Source organism: Trachemys scripta, chromosome 4, assembly GCF_013100865.1.
Source record: "Trachemys scripta elegans isolate TJP31775 chromosome 4, CAS_Tse_1.0, whole genome shotgun sequence".
Taxonomy (NCBI): Eukaryota; Metazoa; Chordata; order Testudines; family Emydidae; genus Trachemys; species Trachemys scripta.
The window spans coordinates 83,158,895-83,182,700 of NC_048301.1; the positions used below are offsets into that span (position 1 = coordinate 83,158,895).

At 43.4% G+C, this 23,806-nt stretch overlaps 1 long non-coding RNA gene across 1 annotated transcript; it reads right to left on the minus strand.

Moving 5' to 3' along the window:
* Window positions 1-940: 940 nt before the first annotated feature.
* LOC117876167 lies at window positions 941-18,399 on the minus strand. The gene is made up of 3 exons (XR_004645434.1): window positions 18,352-18,399; window positions 16,261-16,350; window positions 941-1,167 (listed from the first exon to the last, which is right to left on the minus strand). It is a non-coding gene; the product is annotated as an uncharacterized LOC117876167 (long non-coding RNA).
* Window positions 18,400-23,806: the final 5,407 nt, after the last annotated feature.

Below are 23,806 nucleotides of genomic sequence, written 5' to 3' on the forward strand. Positions count from 1 at the left end.
TGGGCTACAGCCCACTTCTTCGGATCCGAAGAAGTGGGCTGTAGCCCATGAAAGCTTATGCTCTAATAAATTTGTTAGTCTCTAAGGTGCCACAAGTACTCCTGTTCTTTTTGCGGATACAGACTAACACGGCTGCTACTCTAAAACCTATAATAGTTATGCTTCTTCATTGATGGCTCAGAAACCTCAGAAACATGAGAACCATGTATCAAATCACAATGGGTGTTATATACTGAATTGTTGTAATATACCATTCCTGAACAATCTACAGGCCAAGAATGATCTGTGGAGGTTGTTTGAGATAGACAAAGATCTATAAAATAGATAGACCAAGAAAAGTGTGAGCTGTTCAAAAGCAATACCCTATCAGAAAAATTAGATGGCAATCATTAATGGAATGAATTCATTACAAATGATTCATTCATCTCTAGTTATGATTCACCAGTTGCTTTAGTTACCTAGTTAGTTACACTTCCAACCACATGAAAGAATATTTCATTGACTGAGTGCCTCTACTTTATTAATTATTAGCATATTAAGTATTATTATTGTGTCTTTTAAGCTTAGGAACAAACATATTAAAACTTGTTTCTGTTAAAACATTGGAATACCCCACACTCCTAGTTCTTTGCACAGGCATGATCTTGTCGCAAAAGCCTGAAAGACCTGGGGGGGGGAAAAGGGGGAAGCCTGATACAGAAATATATCAATTTAAGTGACATCCAGACCAGTACAATCCTTGTATCACCAGAAGAATCTAATTTAATGGCCCAGTAGGCAAAAAACTTGAGTGGCAAATAACTCAATAACTTGTGAAAGTGAAGAGAAAAACGATTGCAACACACCTTTGATTTCCTCTAATGTCGTATAACAGATTGAGATCACACACCCTTTTCTTTTTATTATTTCTTTACTGCACAATGGGTATCATATTCTGGTGTTCATAGTGTAGCACAATTTTATCCAGGTTTTTGTCCCATTAAATAGGCCAGATGCAGTTATCTTTTGATAATAATGGGTTACACGTATTTTACATAGATCACAGCCTTAGGCTTACAAGCTCATTTTCATAGGCAAAATAAGAAACATGTTCACTTGCATTTTGCTTTGTTTCTTCACAGACTAATTTGGTTAGCTGGAGACACCGCAGCCACCCTGATGTGGTACCTGCATGAACAGAAAGAAAGTAATGAATTAATTTCTGTGGTCTGGATCAGTGAATAAAACAATAAGTCCTTCTGGTGACTGTGGTTTACACACTTAATAATATGCAGTCTGTCCCTCACTAGTATTTACCTTATGTTAGCTGAGTATTCCATATATCAATTCTATTTTTCAAAGGTGTATATAAATATGATAGTTAATTTGGAAGGCAATCAAGAAGGTGGGATTCATAGAACATTTCATAGTACCATGTCCAGAATATTTAGCCTTAATGTTTTAAATGGACTATAATTATGGAGTTGTCAGGCACAATTATTTCTGGAAATGATTGTGTACAATACCCACATCTATAACTTTCTTCAGTTCTTGTGTGAATGAAACTTCCAGAAACTCCTCTGATTAGGTAATGTTGTTCAGGGCTCAGTAATCTCAGAAAACTGAACACGGATATGGAAATACCAAGGAAAGGGAGTTATACATATTTGCATTTCACATACCAGAAACAACTGTATTTGCATAATACAGGTGAGTTCTTATTCAAACATTCCATGGTTTTCTTGTGTCCCTTTCACTGATTGTTTCATAAGAATGATTGTCCAATTCATTTTTACTGTCGTTATTTATTCCTGGTTCTTTTGAGTTTTACTCAAAATGATAGCTGAACATGTTTGTTGCTTCATATCTAGCAATGTCAGCCAATGATCAGCCAAAAACGAGACCACAAAGCTTATGTGAAACAAACGAGTTTTAAACAATTCACATCTTTTCACAATGGAATAAATGGTCTTATCTGGCTATCAGCTCTCAGAGGCCTAGTGTTAAAACACTCTACCCATCTGGTCTCAGATAAAGGTTGGGCATGTAGGACTACTGTATTGAATGACATCAATACAGAAGATAACTTTGCAAAGGCATATGTAAGTATCTATTTGAACTAAGTGACACTAGGAAAACACATGAATGCTCCTGAAAATTTTAAATATACCAGTAACGGTAAAATACATGCAATAGGTTTCTGGGGTCATATATCTCTGCCTTTAGGGACACTAGCAAATCCACTTTACTTGGACTCAAGAAGAAAACAGACAATTACTTAAACACTAGAATGTATCTACAGGTACAAATGGGATTTAGGCAATTTATTATGCAGTTTCTTGCACGTATGCAAAGATAAACTGGTCATTACATACGAGATCAAGAAAAAATTTAGCACAAACATGTTTTTTGTTGGAGTTCTGCCCCTCTCTTACCACTGAGAAAGCACCATCATATTCTTCTGGGAGTGACTGATTTCAGCAGACTTGCCAGGAATGAAGAGTCATCATAAAATGTTCATGTTTAAACCCAAACAAAGAGATTAGGGATAGGTTTTGGTACAAATGCTTGAGGAGGATCATAAAGGTCAAGTGAACATACAGACAGGGCCACCGAGAGCGGGTTCGGGCCCCGGTGAAAAAATGTTTTCGGGCCCCCTAGCATGGGCGGACCAGCTAAACAGGGCCGACGAGAGAGGGGGGGAGCCGGGCCCGGAATTTTTTCGGGCCCCCCAGCAAGGGCGGACCGGCTAAACAGGGCCAACAAGAGGGGGCGAAGCCGGGCTGCGGGCCTCCTTCAGGACCGCCAGGCCCCAGTAATTTGTACTGACACCTCCCCCCCCTCGTCGGCCCTGCATACAGAGTAAAGGATGAAAGTATCAGAGATGAAGAAGACACAAAGAGGTTAGAGAACAGAAACCACTAGTTAGTGGGCCTTAATGAAAGATCATCAAAGGATAAGTGGGAGGTTCAGTGGGAAAGAGTCTGGAAATAAAGTGCAAGAAGGACTTTTTGGAAGTAGAGGAGAAACATCATATATTAAGATCCCTGGAAGATAGATGAAATCAGGATTGTGAGGAGGTGATGGAGCAGTATTCTAGAATTCAATGCAGTGATAATCAGTGGCAGCATATCCAACTATCTGCCACACAAGGGTTTATAGGCTTTCAAAGCTTCCAGAGCTTTAATGTCCACAAAGGGCCAGACTTTGATATCCTTACTCATGCGGAATAATACCTTACTCCATAAGTAATTCTGCTGACTTTATTTTATAAGAAACAATACAATCAGAATTTGCTCAAAGAAATAAAGAACATTTTCAATCCTTGGCGTCTAAACTGAGGGCTTGTTTACACATGGAGTTGTTCCTAATCAACTCCATGTGTGGACATTCTTATTCTGGAATAAATCAGGAATAGCTATTGCACTTTAAATTCACACTCTCCTTAATCAGAAACAATTTGCAAGTGTGGAGAAACCCTTAGTCCCCTAAATCCATCTTTAAGATCCTAAATAACAGCAGCTTAATCTCCAAAGGTGCTGAGCACGCACAGCTCCCATTGACTTCAGCTAATATTGATTGTTGTGTGCTCAGCAATGCACTTCTTAAAATTGATTATATTTAGGTATTCAAATATGGATTTAGGAGCCCAACTTCAAGCAGACAGGTTTGAAATGTTGACAAAAAATTTTTTCCATTGAATTTGTGTTATTAGCACCAGTGTACAAACATATAAAGTCAAGATTCCATAGAGGTAAGGCTTATATTTCACTATTCCAGTAATTAATACATCACTTCCATTGAATTTATAGTTAATATGCTAAAGATAATCATTCAGTGAAAGTTTTACAAAAGATGGGCATTTTATTCTTTAGAAAAAGAGTGATGAGAAATTAAACTACCTTGCTTAGCATAGACAAGAAGTCACAAAGACTACTCATATTCCTGAAGTAAAGATTGTTCCTGGCCACTGGTACATGAACCAGCACTAGTCATTCAAATGGCTGTGATTGCTGCTCTAAGCTGTCCCTTCCTGTTGTAAAGATGAGTGTCCTCATGCACCACTCCTGCCTATCTGCCACTCACTACAGCACAATAGCCCTCAAAAAAGGATTGGTCTTGTTCAGTTCTGTAATCCCAGTGCATGCTAGAGAGCCTACAGCTGAACAGAAAGCAGCCTGCACTGGTAGTACAGCTGAGGTCCTGGACGCAGCTTCAGGAAAGCATTTAAGCATGTGCTTAACTTTGAGCGTGTCAAGCACATCCTTAAGTGCTTTCTTAAACAGAAACAGATTCAAGCATGTGTTTAAGTGCTTTCCTGAATAGAGGCCTATATCTGGTAAGTGGATACAACTGCCTGAAAAGTTCTCAGACCACTGGATTATTGTACCATCTTTTCTTTTTGTTATTTTTACTTTGAGGAAAGATTAGAAAAAACACATGCCTGTAGAAAACGGTTTCTAATCACTGCAAGGTATGATGCATATAGGCGTTCCCCAGGATGTTTGTTAATAGTAAAGTGATAGGTGTTTGACTTCACTGATTTCAACAGAAATGTAAATTCTATTGTTGCCCCTTTTCAACCCTAGTGGCTAGTCAAATTTTGGAGCCCTGGGGATGTTCCAGCTGGAAGTAAAAATAGATGGAATCTGGTATTTTCTTTGATGCAATCTTGTTTATTTACAAGGAATGTACAAAGTCCTGCTTCTCCAAAAAAGCAGGAGGAACCAAGAACAAAAGAAGCAGTATCTTAGTTTACAGCCTCAAGCCTCTTATGCCAAAAGCTCTCTCTTTTGATTTTTCCAGGGTCACTCTGTGCTTACAGGCTACTGCTTGACTTTCTTGCATTTTGCCTCTGCCTCAACTCAGTTCTGGTCACACCCTGGTCACAACATACCCAGTGGAGCCTATCACCCACATGATGTAGTTTCCGGGCAGACTTTAGGCCTTGTTTTAGGTGTGGCTCCTTAACCATCTCTTACAGCTATCTTAAATGAAGGGGATTTTCAAGCATCAATTTGAATGAGGTTTCACACAGCTCATAACACTATATTAATGATGAGCACACCTCAAGCATTCAGAATTCAGGGGCTGGCTTGGCTAAGCACTCAAAATTTGGATATTGAGCCAAACTTCTTGATAACAAATAATGCCAAACATCTCATTAAATTTTTTTTACCCCACTTTATAAGGTCTAAAAAGATGACTCAGGTAATTGTGGTGAAGTGGCAGGTGTAAAAGGAAAAAAAAATCACATTTTGATCTATTCTAGCATGAGACAATATTATGAGTAGCTGAATGACTCTACCATAAAATACTTGTCTGGGCCTTGGTCCCTCAAGACCTTGACTGACGTGCAGCAGTGAGCCAAAGTTTGTTGCATTGCAGCTCAGGTACGAGTGGAGGTAACACATAGGAACAAGATTTAACACTAGGCCTTCCACATTGAGTGGTAAGAAAGCTCAAGCCCATTGCACATTTTCTCCCGTCTCCTCAAGGGAGCAAGGTGAGAAGGGAACAGGTCATGGGGGGAGAATGGGAATGCCTGAAGGGACATTAGGCTTAGGTGTGATTTTTATTGTGCTAATGAGATGCTTAACTGTGCATTTTCCTCTTATACCTTATTTCTGCTACTAGGCAGAAATTGGCAGCTGGGCAGCAGCTCTCTCAGTAAGCCAAAATTGGGTTGACATGCATTTCCTGTCCTACTCATCACATTTGTCCTCTAGTGAATTCGTGCCCTCAGTGGAATGAGTTTGGTGTTTCCAGACCAGTTGACAGTGTCTATAGCACAAAAACATTGCCAGAACTGGCAATAATGCCATGCAACCTTGTGGGCAGTCTCAAATAAGAGACTTAGGATACAAAGGGTGTGGAGATTTGGTCCCTCCCTGCCAAGGTTAAGACACACTAGCTGGGCAGTGTGGGGAAGCTTGCCCCACTCTGCCCTTGCTGTACTTGTTCTGTGGGTAGAGGATTTTATTCCCTTAGGGCTGTCAAGCTGGCCCTTTTCAGAAGTGTAAAACTCATAGGAAAAGGGAGAAAAATGTTTTTGAGACCTGCTCTATATTTAAAACTTGTACTAGCTGAATGTCAATTAGGGGTGTGATTTTTTGCTGACATAGCTTTGCTGATACAAGCACGAGGGTAGATGCAGTTCTTCCAGCATAACAATGCTTTTGCTGGTATGTCTTACGTCGCTCACTGAACTGGTATAAACTATGCTGGCAAAAACATTTTATACAGCTGCATGTAAACTAGAAGGGTTTTCTTGTTATCGCTATACTAAGAAAACTATTAAGTGTGGATCTGACCTGAGGTACAGTCCATTTTTTCTGGTAAAAAAACATGACAGTAAGTTTTTCATGGGTCTGACAAAGGGAAAATTAGCTGCTTTTGTGTTTTAAACAGAGCGTTCTCTTCCTCTCCCCTCCCAGCTTTCTCTTGGAGTTCTGCTGCCTCACCAATCTGAAGCAATGGCTCACACAAACTGTTTATTGTGGATCTCCCTTTGAAGCATTATACAACAATACCATCCTGCATTTCCTTAAGGTGGATTTCTTATCTCTATGATAGAGGAGAACAATCACATATTTGGTGAGTTCAAACAAGAGCGCACACAATTACAGGAAGTAGAATGTTTGTTAAATGAGGGCAGTTTATAGAAAATCATTTTTATAACTGTGCATATATTTAATGACAGATTTCAAAAGCAAAGTTCTATAATGCTGCAATATCTCTACTGTGGGTGACACATACAGTACTTTCTAGTGATAAGTAGCCAAAGCAGTATGCTCAGCATGTACAGACATGGTCTGTACAAAGTTGTCTCTACTATACCTTTGCTCATTGATTTACCCACATTGGTGGAATAAGGTGAAAATTATCCCTTGCATCTGCACCTCCAAGAGTAACTGTGTGGGATACAAGATTCCATCAGGGAAGAATCACTTTAAGGCCCACTGGCAGAAGCTGACTTGGAGATCCATTGAGTCAGTGTATCTCCCAAACAACCTGCTCTGCTGTTGGGCTCTGGTGGGTAGCTGTAGACCCCATCATAGAACAAGAGTTGAGGGCTGCTCACTATGCTGTCCAGCCAAACTCTCGACTACACAGGACCTGGATTGCATGGCTGTAGATATGCAATGGACACTGGTTGTCAGGTTTTTTCTGCATGAAATCCATGAATTGAAATGTGTGAATAAAGGGACTGCTCACATTGTGCATGGCCAGAGGTAATCTGTTCAGCAGAAAACTTCATATAGTGATTCAAAGATATGCAAGGGCTTTTATTTCCAAGTCTTTAAAGTTAAATATTTACTTTTGGTTTCCCATACATAAGAAAGGTGCCGTTGCTTTTCCCAGAAAGCATAAAGATTTCTCTTTTGTTATTCAGTGTGAGTCAGATCCTGCCATCCCCATGATCAAGCAAAGTTAACATAGAATCCAATAAGGAATAATTACACAGATATGGGAACAGGGGCCCAAATCTTCTATCTCCCAGTCCAGTCCTTTCACTTTGAGATCATATTTGCTCAAGTTGTTCCTTTGAAACTCACTCCTCGCTCAGGCAAAGCTTCCATCAACAGGAAGTGTGGCACTCAGGGGGTCAGCAGAAGGAATTCAGAAACAGCAAGTGTGATCTGGTTAACACTTTAAGTAAAAGCAAAACCAGAATGGCAGGACATGAAAGAGATTATAATCACATCATAAAAAGTGTAGGATATCTGTAAAGTGGCTGCAATCTTAGAGTAATATATGTTAATTACTTAGCAATTACTTTTATGCCATCAGCGATCTGCTAAGAAGATTTCTGTGTTACTGATATACTATACCTATCAGGAGTTTATTTTATCAGATTCTTAAAAGCAACTGACACTCGTGACAGGATACCTCTGTGAAAGTAAATGCAAAGTTAGATAGAAAAGCTGGAACACTTCCCAGGGGCTTTAGGCTCCGTTCATGAAAAGAAAACAGATCTTGCGCCACTGAAGTCAGTAGAGAGTTTAACTATAGACTTTGGTGGGAGCAGGATCTGTTCTATGGTCCACATCACTGAAATATAAAAGCTTGACGTATGCATAAGCTTGAGTGCAGGTTTTAGGTGACGTTAAAAAAAGCATCTGCAACCTCCCATCTGCTGGGGTACTGGCACAGAACCAAAAGTGGGCAATGCCGTCTGCAGAGGGGCCATGTCCCAGACATTCAGTGAATATGCTGAATCAGTGCTAAGCCTCAACAATGTCCACTGACAGGGCTCAAATGCTGCCCCTCCCAGAATAGTAGCTATACCATCCTCTGCCCTTCCTCAGGCTATACTGGGGCAGGGAGATATAATTTACAACAAGAGGCCAGAGTGAATCTGGCTCAGTGCCAAATAATTTTATTTTTTGCAAAATATAATGAATAGGGTAACAGCCAAGCATGTGAAAAAAATAATACATCTTATCTCTTGCTTTTTTCCAAGCCCTAGAAAGATTGTGTTCATGAATATCACTGCTATGCAAATAAGGAATGTAGGTATAATTTGTCATTTGTTGTGGCAGAGAGGTACAGTGCATACTTAATCAGTGAAAATGGAAGCACTGGCTAGCAAGGATAACTTGAAATAAAATCAGCAATTACTTTTAAATTAAAACTTCATGAACCGTTGTTATGTATGAAGTTACCAAGCACAAAGCTGGATTTCTGGGGTAACAAACAACTGTCTATTAGGCTATGTCTACAGTACGGACCTTACAGTGGCAAAGCTGTACTGCTGTAGCTGCACCGCTGTAAGGTCTCCTATGTAGCTGCTCTAAGCCACCTTCAATGAATGGTGGTAGCTATATAGGCGGGAGATGCTCTCCCACTGAAATAGCGCTGTCCACACCCGCACTTTTGTCGATGAAACTTATGTTGGTCAAGGGTGTGTTTTTTTCACACCCCTAACTGACAAAAGTGCTAATGTAGACAAAGCCTTAGTCAGCACCACCACTGAGCAATTACTGCAGATATCTTTGGACATTTATGCAACTTCACTGTGACTATTTTCACGCTCCTTATGTGTTTATTTTCCATCCATATGCTAGCAAATGAATGTACTAGCAAGAACATTCACAGAAACAGCTTATTTTTAAAGACTTGGAGAAAGCAAATTATGAATATGTAACAATGAGTATTCATACTGGAAATATGATTCCAAGAGTTTCATCTGATCAGGCAACAGAAATAGATTGTGAAACCTATATATGCAAACAAAATTACCCCATACAGCTCAAATTGTGAACATCAAATATTCCCAGTGAACTGCTGAACAAACAATCTAGGGATAAAAAGAAATGACAAAAATTATTCCAGAAATAATTTTGAATTAAAGAATTTCAAGTTTCAGAGTAGCAGCCGTGTTAGTCTGTATCTGCAAAAAGAACAGGAGTACTTGTGGCACCTTAGAGACTAACAAATTTAGTTGAGCATAAGCTTTCGTGGGCTACAGCCCACTTCATCAGATGCACTACATCCATCCGAAGAAGTGGGCTGTAGCCCACGAAAGCTTATGCTCAACTAAATTTGTTAGTCTCTAAGGTGCCACAAGTACTCCTGTTCTTTTTGCAGATACAGACTAACACGGCTGCTACTCTGAAACCTGTCATTATGCAAGGCACTGCATTTAGCCGTATGGAATGGAAATCCATCAACCTCATGAAAAAACTCGTACAGATACAGACAGACATCATCTTCCTTTCCAAATGCAAGCAGATGGACATCATACCAAAAGGACTAAAGGTAAAAAATCCATTACAATCTACATATCACACAGACTATGCTGAGAGACTGTGTCACACACTCTCAAAGAAACTGCGAAACCACCTGATCAGCATCCTATACAGCAAACAGGGAAAGATTAAGAATGAGCTCTCAGAACTGGATACTCTCATAAGAAACCAACCTTCCACACAAACTTCCTCATGGATAGACTTTACAAAAACTAGACAAGCCATTTACAAGACAAACTTTGCCTCTCTACAAAGGAAAAAGGACACTAAACTATCTAAACTGCTACATGCCACAAGCAGCCACAACAGTAGTTCCCTTAACCCACCCAGCAATATTGTTAATCTTTCCAGCTATACTCTTAGCCCAGCAGAAGAGTCTGTCCTATCTCGGGGCCTCTCCTTTTGTCCCTCCAGACCCATGAATATGATACAGTTCTGCGGTGACCTAGAATCCTACTTTCGACGTCTCCGACTCAAAGAATATTTCCAACATACCTCTGAACAGCATACTAACCCACAGAATCCTCCCTACCAGCACTACAAAAAAAAGGATTCTGCATGGACTCCTCCGGACGGTCGAAACAACAGACTGGATTTCTACATAGATTGCTTCCGTCGACGTGCAAAGGCTGAAATTGTGGAAAAGCAACATCACTTGCCACATAACCTCAGCCATGCTGAACACAACGCCATCTACAGCCTCAGAAACAACCCTGACATCATAATCAAAAAGGCTGACAAAGGAGGTGCTGTCGTCATCATGAATAAATTGGAATATGACCAGGAGGCTGCTAGACAGCTCTCTAACACCACATTCTACAGGCCATTATCCTCTGATCCCACTGAGGATTACCTAAAGAAACTACACCATCTGCTAAAAAAACTCCCTGACAAAGCACAGGAACAAATCCGTACAGACACATGCCTAGAACCCCGACCAGGGGTATTCTATTTGCTACCCAAGATCCATAAACCTGGATATCCTGGACGCCCCATCATCTCAGGCATTGGCACCCTAACATCAGGCTTGTCTGGTTATGTAGACTCTCTCCTCAGACCCTACGCTACCAGCACTCCCAGCTATCTTCGAGACACCACTGACTTCCTGAGGAAACTACAATCCATCGGTGATCTTCCAGAAAACACCATCCTGGCCACTATGGACGTAGAAGCCCTCTACACCAATATTCCACACAAAGATGGACTACAAGCTATCAGGAACAGTATCCCTGATAATGTCACAGCTAACCTGGTGGCTGAACTTTGTGATTTTGTCCTCACCCACAACTATTTCACATTTGGGGACAATATATACCTTCAAGTCAGCGGCACTGCTATGGGTACCCGCATGGCCCCACAATATGCCAACATTTTTATGGCTGACTTAGAACAACGCTTCCTTAGCTCTCGTCCCCTAACGCCCCTACTCTACTTGCGCTACATTGATGACATCTTCATCATCTGGACCCATGGAAAAGAAGCCCTTGAGGAATTTCACCATGATTTCAATAATTTCCATCCCACCATCAACCTCAGCCTAGATCAATCCACACAAGCGGTCCATTTCCTGGACACTACTGTGCTAATAAGCGATGGTCACATCAATACCACCCTATACCGGAAACCTACTGACCGCTACACTTACCTACATGCCTCCAGCTTCCATCCAGGACACACCACACGATCCATTGTCTACAGCCAAGCTCTAAGATATAACCGCATTTGCTCCAATCCCTCGGATAGAGACAAGCACCTACAAGATCTCTATCAAGCATTCTTAAAACTACAATACCCACCTGCTGAAGTGAAAAAACAGATTGACAGAGCCAGACGAGTACCCAGAAGTCACCTCCTACAAGACAGGCCCAACAAAGAAAATAACAGAACACCACTAGCTGTCACCTTCAGCCCCCAACTAAAACCTCTCCAGCGCATCATCAGAGATCTACAACCTATCCTGAAAGATGATCCTTTACTCTCACAGATCTTGGGAGACAGACCTGTCCTCGCTTACAGACAACCCCCCAACCTAAAGCAAATACTCACCAGCAACCACACATCACTGAACAAAACCACTAACCCAGGAACCTATCCTTGTAACAAACCCCGATGCCAACTCTGTCCACATATCTATTCAAGTGACATCATCATAGGACCTAATCACATCAGCCATACCATCAGGGGCTCGTTCACCTGCACATCTACCAATGTGATATATGCCATCATGTGCCAGCAATGCCCCTCTGCCATGTACATTGGCCAAACCGGACAGTCTCTACGCAAAAGAATTAATGGACACAAATCTGACATCAGGAATCAAAATACTCAAAAACCAGTGGGAGAACACTTTAACCTGTCTGGTCATTCAGTGACAGACCTGCGGGTGGCTATATTACAACAGAAAAACTTCAAAAACAGACTCCAAAGAGAGACTAGTGAGCTAGAATTGATATGCAAACTAGACACAATCAACTCCGGTTTGAATAAGGACTGGGAATGGCTGAGCCATTACAAACATTGACTCTATCTCCCCTTGTAAGTACTCTCACACCTATTATCAAACTGTCTGTACTGGCCTAGCTTGATTATCACTTCAAAAGTTTTTTTTCCCTTAATTAATTGGCCTCTCAGAGTTGGTAAGACAACTCCCACCTGTTTATGCTCTCTGTATATGTGTATATATATCTCCTCAATATATGTTCCATTCTATATGCATCCGAAGAAGTGGGCTGTAGTCCACGAAAGCTTATGCTCTAATAAATTTGTTAGTCTCTAAGGTGCCACAAGTACTCCTGTTCTTCTTTTTTCAGAAAAGTATGAGTCATCACATCATCATTCACAGGCAGAACGGAATGACTGGTTACTACTGCTAACTAATTTTACTCAGAAAAGTCTGATCATAGGCAGAGTTGAATGGTTGGTTATTACTGCCATCTAGTTTTCAGGAGGATTTTTTGTTTGTTTGTTTTTGTTCTTTTAAATGTGCTGGACTCTGATATTTCCCAAGAGTAAGAAGATATATAGCTCGTTTTAGCTTCATACCATATACATTCCATGACATGTATAAACAATGCAAGTATGTGCAATCACAAAGCCTTTTAAAAGGATAATGTTTAAAATCTGGATGCATAACATGTAAAAGATATTAGAGATATCACCAGTTCAAGTTCTAAACACTCTGGGAAAGTGTAGCTGAGCCCTTTTATTATAATGGGCCAAACAAAATCCCAGATCTGGGCACCTCAGATATTTGGGAAAATTTAGATCCAGGTCAGAACTTCACAATTAGGTGCCATCTCTAACAGATATTTCAAATTAAATTTTATTTCAAACAGTAATATGTACTTTTTCATTTGGTTTGGTCTGGAAAATGTTCCAGTCTGATGCTTGTCCAAAACTGGGCTAGAAATCCTGCAAGAAAAGGCTCCCCGATAAGATTTCATGTACTCCTCATTTCAAGAAATGTAAGAAGAACCTTTACTGCAATAGTTCACCATTTCTACTTCTGGTCTTTCAGTCAGAAGCAGAAACTGCAGAGATAGCATAAAAAATAATATAAACATGGAAACAAATTAAGTAATTTAAAAAACACACAACATTTGAAGAAGTATGTTAAGATTTTTCTTTTCCTGCATAATTTTCATTTTTGTGCCATCTCTGCAGTTCCTGGTTCTGCAGTGGGAGCTGCAGTTTAGAAGCAGGCCCTATATTTCACCCTATAATATTGTCACAAGTATGTCAAAGGGCAAAGGCTAAATAGTCCACACTTGGAAATTTATTATTCATTATTTGTATGACGGTAGTACCTAGAGACCCTGACTGAGATTGGGTCCCCATTATGTGAGACACATATACACACAGTAAGGTACAGTTCCTACCCCCAAGTAGCTAAACAAGGTGGCCCTGTGAAATCTGATGGGAAAAGTGAGCTGCATTTCTCCTCATCTTTAATCGTTGGCTCAGTGAACAGGGAAGATACAATTAATGCATTTTGGTAAATTTACCAGGTAGTAATCTTGTTCAAATGTTACTCCGTTATCCTCATAATGGGCTTGATCCTGTCCCACAGAAGTGAAAGGACACTTTGCTGCTGACTTCCATGGGAGCAAGATGAGGCATGAATATATTAGGCCCTCTATTCTGAGGACCAGGACATCTGTAAAATTTGACGTGACAGCTTCAATTAAAACAAGAATTTTGTGAATTTCAGTCTAAAAACCGAAAGAATTCACAACTGGGAAGTGTCAAAGGGTAGGGTTGCCAATCCTCCAGGATTGGTCGGGAGTCTCCAGGAATTAAAGATTAATATTTAATTTAAAAATATATCATGTGCTGAAACCTCCAGGAATATAGCCAACCAAAATTGGCAACCCTATCAATGGGGCATGATTCAGAGTCAGGTTTTTTAAGGGGAAAATGAGCCAGTTCACATTAACACAGGCCAAGAGGCCACAGATGGTCTCCAAACACTCTCTCTCTCTCTTTTTTTAAATTGTTATTGAAAGACAAGTTTCCATTTGAACTCAAATGCTAGGCCTCTGGTCTTGAAAAACATATTGGGCACCCCCCACAGAGCTCAGGTTAAGTTCATTCAATCTATTTTATACAGCTACAGTAGGGATCAAACTCAGTTTTTCTTTTTTCCTAACAGGATTGTTTCTGGTCATAAATTCTCAATCAGTGGGCAAGATAGGTTGCACAATTTAGTAAATAGTGTATTTAAAACATGTTTAAAGTCAAAAGAGAAAAGATCTGACAATGGGACTTTGTCCTCTTTTGCAGAATTGAAGAGCACCTTCTTTGATTCAGTAACCTTGCTGCACTTTGGTATGAAATTGCCCCTTTTTTGTCCATAAAACTTGCATTTAAAGTGCTTCATTAGCATCTCTCACCAGATCAATAACGTTTCTGCAATCTTAACACTCGTTTCAGAGAAGCCACCGTGTTTTTTCTATTTAACATCTAAAACTCCTTGACAAAGTTCCTTTTAAAATTTACTCCTTTTGTTTCTCCTTGTTTTTTCTGTAAAGATCTTCAAACTTCGATGTACTCCGAGATGACTTCTGAACAAAAATCACGTCTAACCCAGCTAGTAAATCTAGCCTCCGTTCAATGGGATTAAATAAGTGCTTCACGGCTATTGTAGGAGGCTCTAAAAAGGATCCTGCATCTTTAAGAGTTTCCTACAATAAATTAAACACATCTCATCCATTGTAAAAGAAAAAAAAGTGACTTAATCCAGCACAGGAGTGCCAGTGTAGATCCACAGTGATGCTATGCTCTAATTCCAAAACACACCCACAGATAAGAGAGCCTAAACTAAATCAACATTCAGTGGGAGCATAAGTTTATTTCCTTTGGAATTCAGCCTTGGACTTCATGTCAACAAAACATAACAGGCCAAAAAAAAAAAAAAGAAAGAAAAGAAAAAGCCAACCTAGGAACTTAAAAGTCTATAAGCACATGGAATTGCTTTGGTGCAATTTTAATTCAGATCCTTATATATTCCAGTGAAAAAATTCTCTCTTTCCCAAGGTATTAGACTCTCAGACCTTAGGACACAATTCAGCAGTGTACTTGAGCACATGCCTAAATTTAAGCATATGAGTAGCCCTGTTGAAGTCAATGGGATTAGTCTTGTGCTTAAAGTGAGGCACATATTTAGGCACCTTGCTTAACTAAGGCTCAAGTGAGAAAGCCCTTTGACCTCATGCATTCTTCAGCACTTCAGCTGATTTCCATTCAATTTTAATGCAAAAAACAGTAAATACACACATGCAGACAGCTATCCCTAAAAAGAGTATCTAAAGTTAATAATGATATGATCCTGGAGACTGGTTATGGCATTTGAACCACTAAGTCAATTAGAATCTGGCCCAAGCTAGTAGTGACTGAAGGTCATTGTCATTTGACAACTGTTGAGTAGCTTACATGAAATCAAACTCCTAATAGACAAGTGTTCACATCACAAAAACACCTTCATAGATTATCCTGTTTTTAGCAATCTCAGCAGAGAGGACACACATTAAATAGGTTTCATGATTATTTTCTCACTCCTGCTGAGGGTTGACAGACATCAAAAGCCTGCAGTGCATTAGTTACTGTAGCTTGCACTGTTACTCTCTGTGCTGCACCTGTTCTACGGCTAGAACAGGTCTCTTGGATGCTAGGATGGAACTGAACTTCTCCAAAGTTTTGATGACATATTTGGACCTGGGATTTTGGTATAGCCTGCTGTAGATGTAAGGACCAGTTCTACAATCTAGATCCAGATCAAACGTTTCTAGATCAAATGTTTCAAGTGGAGGGTTTTAAAAAAAAAAAAAATAAATAAAAAAAACCCTCATCTGGTTTGGTTTGTTTCTTTCTCATAGCCTCAAAGAGGCTGCATGGATTGTATGAGGCTCCAAAATATTTCGTGAATAGTTGGGAGCTTTGCCAAAAAGATCACATGAAATAAGCACCTAGTTTAACCGCAGCTTGTGTTAGAATCGTTTAAAAATAACAACACATCTTTGGAACATACCTGCAATGCTTGAAGAATGTTTACTGCCAAGGCAATGAATTTTAAGCTGTGCCAGTGGTAAATCAGCTCCAGATTTATTGGCAGAAGCACCTAAATAGAAGGGCAACTGAGGTAGGATCATTCTTATTAGGAGCACTTGTTGAAAAGTGCAGACATTTTTCATGAAAATGTGCATGAAAATTTGAATTTTTGAAAAATGTCAGCATCATTATAATTTGGAAGGGGAAAAAAAGAGTACAATTTGTTGGTGAAAAATACCAAAAAAAATTCATGAAACAAGTTCACACAAAAATTCATGGAAATTTCATAAATTTAGAGCCAATTGAAAATATTTCAATTATTACTATGGACACAGTAATAAAATAATAATAAATATTATATTAATTATTATTATGGTTGCAGTATTTGTAGCTTTAACCCTGATGTGGAATAGCTAGCTTTACAAATATAAATTTAGTCTCAACACAGAAGATGCAGAAAATTAGACCATTCAGCTTCCTTTTTGCTGCTGGCTCTAAAATATCTAAAATGTGAAGTGCTGGAGGTCCAGCATTTGCTGATGTTCAGTTTCTAGGATCAATAAGATCAGCAAATAAAATTGCACCTTCTTGTTCAGCATACTCAGTCCGTATGTGTACTGGCGTCATATCTGCTGACTTTACTGACTTGTGTGACAAGTTGCCTGTAAACCATAAACTATACAGGAGGTGGGGAGGTTGAAATGTATCCATTTACGAAGGTTGTCCATTTAAGTTATGTGTAGTTCATGGGTAATGAATCATTTGTCCAAAATAGGGCCGGGGGGTTGTACGTAGTTCAGAAATTGCCAGAGTGGGGGTGGTTATGGAGCTCTTTTAAGTCCATATTAGCATATGTGTTTTCATGCAGTCATAAAAAGCTGTATCAGAAGCCCTGGGGAGGCAGTAATCCATGAAGATGCTAATCCAGCATCCTGTAGATTCCCCCATGAATTTGGCCCCAATCCCATGTGCTAATACAGTGGTCACTAACTCGTCGATTCTGATCAACTGGTCGATCCTGGAGACTCTCCCAGGCAATCTCAATCTCCAGCCGCGGCAGTGCAGCGGGGCTCCCTGCTGCTAAGGCAGGCTCCCTGCCTGCCACGGCCTCACGCCGCTCCGGGAAGCAGCCAGCACTCCTCCAGGTCCCGCAGGGGGCAGGGGTAGGTGTCTCTGCACACTGCCTGCAAGCAGCACCCCCACAGCTCCCATTGGTCCAGGGGCCGCAGAGGTGCGTTGGCCCATTCCGGGAGCAGCATGGCCACATGGTGCACTACTGACTGGTAGGATGGGAGAGGTGGCCCGACTCATGATGGGAAGGAAGTGCCGATGTGCCTGAGTGGAACCAAGCCCCGCTGCGCCGCCAACTGGGAGCCGCCCGAGGTAAGTGCTCTCCTCCTAGAGCCAGTACCCCATGCCCCAGCCCTGAGCCCCCTCTTGGATCCAGCACTTCATACCCCCTCCTGCACCCTGACCCCCCTCCTGCACCCCAAGCCCCTACCCTGGCCCTAAGTCCCCTCCCAGAGCCAGCACCCCATACCCCCTCCTGCACCCCAACCCTCTGCCCCGCCAGCCCAGTGAAAGTGAATGAGGGTGGGGGAGAGCGACCGATGGAGGGAGGAATGGAGTGAGCAGGCGGGGCCTCAGGGAAGGGAAGGGGTAGAGCCTGGTTTGCCCTTAAATTCAAAAAGTGAACTTGGGCGTAAAAAGGTTGGAGATCACTGTGATAATAGCTGCAAACTTTTCCCATAGCAAGAACTCCAGATAGATCATCACATTTCGGGAAATGGCATATTTTCCATGTCTTCCATGGTAGCTGTCCAGCCCACTCTACTCATAGATGTACTGTTCAGCCACCGTAAGTTTCAGTACTTTGGTGGCAGACATGACAGCCTCGACACCAGAAGCTTGGAATAAAATCTCTTTGCCATTCAGAAACCACAAGAGCTGTTCTGTCCTCCAAAATGTGGCATGCCTGAAATGCCAGAGAAGGCTTATGTAATACTCTGCGGTCACCCTCCCCCCCAAAGCAGTCTGCAATTTTTCAACAAAATTGTGATTTTTAACTTACCATTCTCTGTGCACTCTTTTCACTGTGGTTAATCTGGTTGTGTCCATGGAGCCGCTGGAATCTGAAACATTCCTCTCACAATACATTGTTTTTAAAGTATCATTTTTTTTGTCCTTGAGATTCCACAAGGGTTTTTCCTGAGCTCATGCACTGAACTGTTTGTGAATCACTGAGACAATAATTTTCTGTTTTATATATGCTTGCAGACACCTCTATCTCAACTGGCCATTGTACGTCAGCAGCTAAAGCACGCTCCATACGAAGCCTGCATCTCCGTACCATCACAAACTGGTTCAAGAGGAAGCACTTCCTTGTGAACTTTATAGTTGGCATTGTGGTCAAGGCCAACAATCTGGTGCAATACCAAAGAGAGAAGGATTCATAACAAGTGGAAAGGCAAATCAAGAGGCAAGCCGAGAGGCAAGCCAAAAGGCACGGGCAAGCTGCAAAGCTTTAAGACAGAATTGAGGCATGGGAGCAGACACTTGCATCACAGTTCTCACAACAGGAACATCGTTTAAGGGAGGAAGACTTAGCCAAGCAGAAAGACCCGTTTGAGTGGCTGCTTTCACTAATGGCCACAAGTGTCCAGGCTCCTTCCATACTTACACCACGGCCTGAGTCCCCTCCATGGTGCCATGTATACCATGCATACTAGGAACAACTTAGACAATTCCATGGTTGGGTGGCCAAGACAACTGGGACTTAGCAACTGAACAGGGCAAGTGTCCTCCCAGAATACTTCCACCTCCATGCTGACTCCCTCCCCACTGAACGCATCCACCCCGTGCAGATCCCCTGCCCCTTGAAATCCACCAATTCCTGCAGACATCCCCATCCAAGCAACAGCGGCAAGTGAGTGCTAAATGCACAAAAAGGGGCAAGGAGAACATGCAGGGGACACGCAAGATTAGGGGATTTTTTTGATAGCACTGTTTGTACTGTTCAGTGTTTGGTTTAGGCACTTTGTTTTATTACTGGTTGTGGTGGTGCTTTCTTATCGTTGTAGCAGTGTTCAGTTGGCAGCTGGCCTGCCTGGCAATGTTTTAGCATTGTTATTTATGTAATACAAATAAAAGCTACCCCTCTGTAGCCCCAGTACCTGTTCTGGCCTTTATCAAGGCCTGTAGCCTGGGGGTTCTCCAGGCTGGAGCTCCCCAGCTCCTCTAGCCTTTCCCCAGCCCTGCTCCACTCTACCTTTGTCAGCTCCCAGGCAGCCAGAGGGAGAGTCCTCCCAGCTCCTGGTTTCCCTGGTCTTTATAAGGCCAGCTACAGTCTGACTGGGGCATGGCCCCAGCTGTGGCTGTTTCCCCAATCAGCCAAGGCTTGCTGCTCTCCCTAGTAGCAGCCCTCACGCAACCTCAGCCCTATCCCAGGGCTGATTTCAAGCCCTTCAGGGCAGGAGCGGGTGACCACCCTGCTACATGGGAGCACAGTGCATCCCTGATTTCTGTTGCCTGTGTGCATTCTGCTCCAGCTGTGATGGTTGCACTTTCTGGCAGAGTTTACTAGTTCAGCTGTCCATTACCGTCATAGCTCCAACCAGGACAAATGGCTCACCTTGGCCTTCCCAAAGACTGTGAAGAGCACAGCAAGCCACAATAATGCAGACAGCACTGATGACACGGAAATCCAAACAGGTCTGTAGACAGCACCCACAGGATTTCAATCGGCCAAGCACATATGCAACTACCATTCTACACCTGTAATTAAACCTTCTTTTGCCAGGCTCACTGAGACAATAAGCCAAGGCAAAAGAGGGTACACAGGGTCCCCCAATATAACAGTGGGGACAGTAATTCCATTTATGACAATGTCATTTGGTGGGACTAGTGTCCAGTTTGTCCATGAAGGCAGATTCCCGATAGGCAGAAAACTCTGGCATCATGAACCTTTCCAGTGCAGTCCACACAGGCATCCACAAGTCAGCTTCTGTCATCCACAATGCCTGTATAATAATGGAGTCAGGGCCAGCTCCAGGCACCAGCCCACCAAGCTTGTGCTTGGGGCGGCACCTGGAGGGGGGCAGCGCGGTGCTCCGGCTCCGGCCGCCGGGGAGACCGGAGCCCCGGCTGGGCTCTCCGGCCTCCCCCCAGCACTCTGGCCGCCGGGGAGAGCTGAGCCCCAGCTGGCACTCCGCCCTCCCTCCGGCACTCTGGCCGCCGGGGAGAGCGGAGCCGCGGCGGGCTCGCTGCCCTCTCCCCGGCGCTCTGGCCGCCACTCCGCCCTCCCTCCAGCACTCTGGCTGCCGGGGAGAACGGAGCCGCGGCAGGCTCGCCGCCCTCTTCCCGGCGCTCTGGCCGCCAGGGAGAGCGGAGCCCCGGCCGGGCTCTCCGCCCTTCTCCCGGGGCTCCGGCCGCCAGCGGAGCTGCGGCAGGCTCACCGCCTCCCCCCGGCACTCTGGCCGGTTGGGGAGAGCGGCCTGCGGCCGGGCTCGGTGCCCTCCCCTGCCGCGCTGGGGGGGGCGGCGGGAGGCTTTTTTGCCTGGGGCGGCAAAAAAGCCAGAGCCGGCCCTGAATGGAGTAGTACCCTTTGGGGTTTATCTGCTCATTTGCCACCTGAGGAGGGCAAACTATGGGCATGAAGCCCATCAATGGTCCCAGCACAGTTTGGAAGCCCCATTCTCATTACCTCAGGAATATTGTTTATGCCCACCACCTTTGGGTAAATCATATGCCTGCCTGATCTCATCCGAAACCTCCACTGCCACTGTCAGGGCTGGATTAACTCTCCTGGGGGCCCAGGGCTATTAGATTTTGTGAGGCCTCTGGGGATTTGGAGTGGGGGAGTGGGCTCAGGGCTGGAGCAGGGGATTTGGATGTGGGAGGGGGTGCAGCTCCAGCTGGGAGGGTGGGCTCTGTGGTGGAGCCAGGGATGGGACAGGGATGGGGTTTGGGATGCAGCAGGAGGTTCGAGGTGTGGGCTCTGGATGAGAGTTTGGGTGTAGGAAGGGGGCTCAGGGCTGGGACGGGGGTTGGGGTGCAGGTGGAGATGCAGGGTCCGGGAGGGAGTTTTGGTGCAGGAGGGGGCTCCGGGCTGGGGTAGAGGCTCCGGCTTGGAGGCGCTTACCTCGGGCGGCTCCTGGTCAGTGGCACAGCAGGGCTAAGGCAGGATCCCTGCCTGCCCTGGCACTGCACTGCTCTGCTCCCCCAGGTGGCATGTCCAGCCCCTAGGCAGAGGGGCCACTCTGCACAGTACCTGGCCAATGGGAGCTGCGGAGCTGGCACTGGGAGCAGGGGCAGTGCACAGAGATTTCCTGAATGCCCCGTGCCTAGGGGACCATAGGGGCACATCAGCGAGCCAGTGCTCGTGGCTCCAGCCCCGGGGGAGGTGCCGAGGCTCGGGGACCAGTGTCCGGCCCGTGGAGCGGAGACTTGCCACAGGACGGATGAAAAGAAGCAGCGGGCTGCATCCGGCCTGCAGAGCTCCCCTTAGCCCGAGGCCCTGGGCTGCAGCCCCTTAAGCCCCTGCATTAATCTGGCCCTGGCCACTGTACCCACAGTTGACTTCCCAACACCCAACTGGTTTGCAGCACATCTGTAGCAGTGTGGGGTAACCAGATTCCAGACATTTACAGCAACACAATGCCAGACTGATATGGCCGCCCTCTTATGTGTCTCATGACACTGGTGGGTTGCAGCAAGCTGCTCACAAAGATCCAGAAATGTAGCTTTCTTCATAAGAAAGTTCTGGACCCTCAGCTGGACCCATCAGCTGGTCTCCATGATGATGTGAATTCACAAGTCTGTGCTTGTGGCCCTGCTCTAGAAGCAGCTGTCTGAATAGGGGGGCATCACTGGCCATACTGAGAGTGATGAGCAGTATCAGCCAGTTTGTGTCTTGCATGTCTGTATCATCCTCCTCCTGTTCCATCATTAGCTCCATCTGGTGCCTGGAGTGGGTCAGAAAATGCTGCTGAAACATCCACCAGCACCTCATGGAAGTTCTGTCTGTTTCCTGTAACAGGAATGAAAGCCCAAGGAAGAGAAGTTCTTGAAATGGTGACTCCTCCATGGTGACTCCTCCATGTTGCTGGCTTTGGTTGCTGGGAGCATACAGACCAAAACGATGGCTTAGGAAGATGTGTTTGCGGGCTGTGACAACTTCCTGTGATGTGAGGGGTGGACAGTCAAGTTTTCCCAAACTGCAAAACAAACAAAATGGATGTGCTACCCATTTCAGGACAGTGCAAGGAAGTCTGGGATACGGTTGGTTGGACTCGGGCCTGTGTACTGCATGAGGATTTTGGAGCCCCGGTGTGGGGTCCACACTCAAAAATTTTTAACCTAGGGATTGATTGTGCTTCTTTGTAAGGATAAAGGTGATGCAAATAATTGAAACACCTAACGGGGCATCGCCTTATTAAGTCAGCCTCTTAAAGTCCTTAGAAAGTTTTGGAGGCAAGATTGAAGTGCAAGTGGCGGGGGGGGGGGGGACATAGGAAAGGAATAACATGGCTTTCGGAAGGGAAAGAGTACTATAGATGCAATATTTACAACGAGACAGACATTTGAAAGAACGATAAATGGAGGGAATAACTGCTATGTAGCATATGACTTGGTTCCATAGGAGCTGCTATTTGGAATACTGAGATGGATGAGAGGGGAATTTCAAGAAGTGGAGATGATAGAGGAACTGTATGAAAGGTCAAGACCTAAAGTGGTAACAATACATAGAATTTCAGAGAGTTTTGTGGAGATGGCTTGATTGAGACTAGGGAGTATGCTCAATCAGCTTCTCTTCATCTTTGTTATAGAGTTAATTAGCAGGAGAACCACACCTCTTTGGAGACACAGAGAAAATTAATGTATGTAAACAATTTTGCCCTTTTGGTTGACGGCATAGAGGAATTGGTAAACACGGTATCAGAGTGGACATCTGTGTTGGAAGACCATGGTTTGAAGGTAAACACAAAGAAAACTGAAGTTATGCAAGAAGGGATGGTGGAAAAAGAGCTGTTGATTGAAGTTTCAGGAGAGAAGCTGAATCAGAAGAAAGAACTTGCATACTTGGGAGGTGTACTTAGTGTCATTGGAGAGAGACCTGGAGAACTGAAAAGAAGAACCTACTGTGCATGAACGGCAGTGAAAAGGGTGGCAAGACTACTGTGGGACCATCAGCTCAGGAACAAACTGAAAGAATAAGCATATATTTGAGTCCCTGCTTTATGGTTTGGAAACAGTGGGTCTTATGAAGATGAAAGAAAAGAAGATACAAGTAGTAGAAAATAATATACTGCGGACAATGACAAGCAAGCAGAGGACAGAGTTCACATGGAACTTATGGCTCTTATACTATAATGAACCAAACTAAAAGGAAAAAACTAGGGCTGGTCAAAAATATTGATTAGAACATTTTTCTATCAGAAAATGGGTTTCCATCAAAATTAAAATTTTGCACAAGAAAAGGCAGATTTTGGTGGCATTTCCAAGAAAACTGAAAAAGATGTTGTATT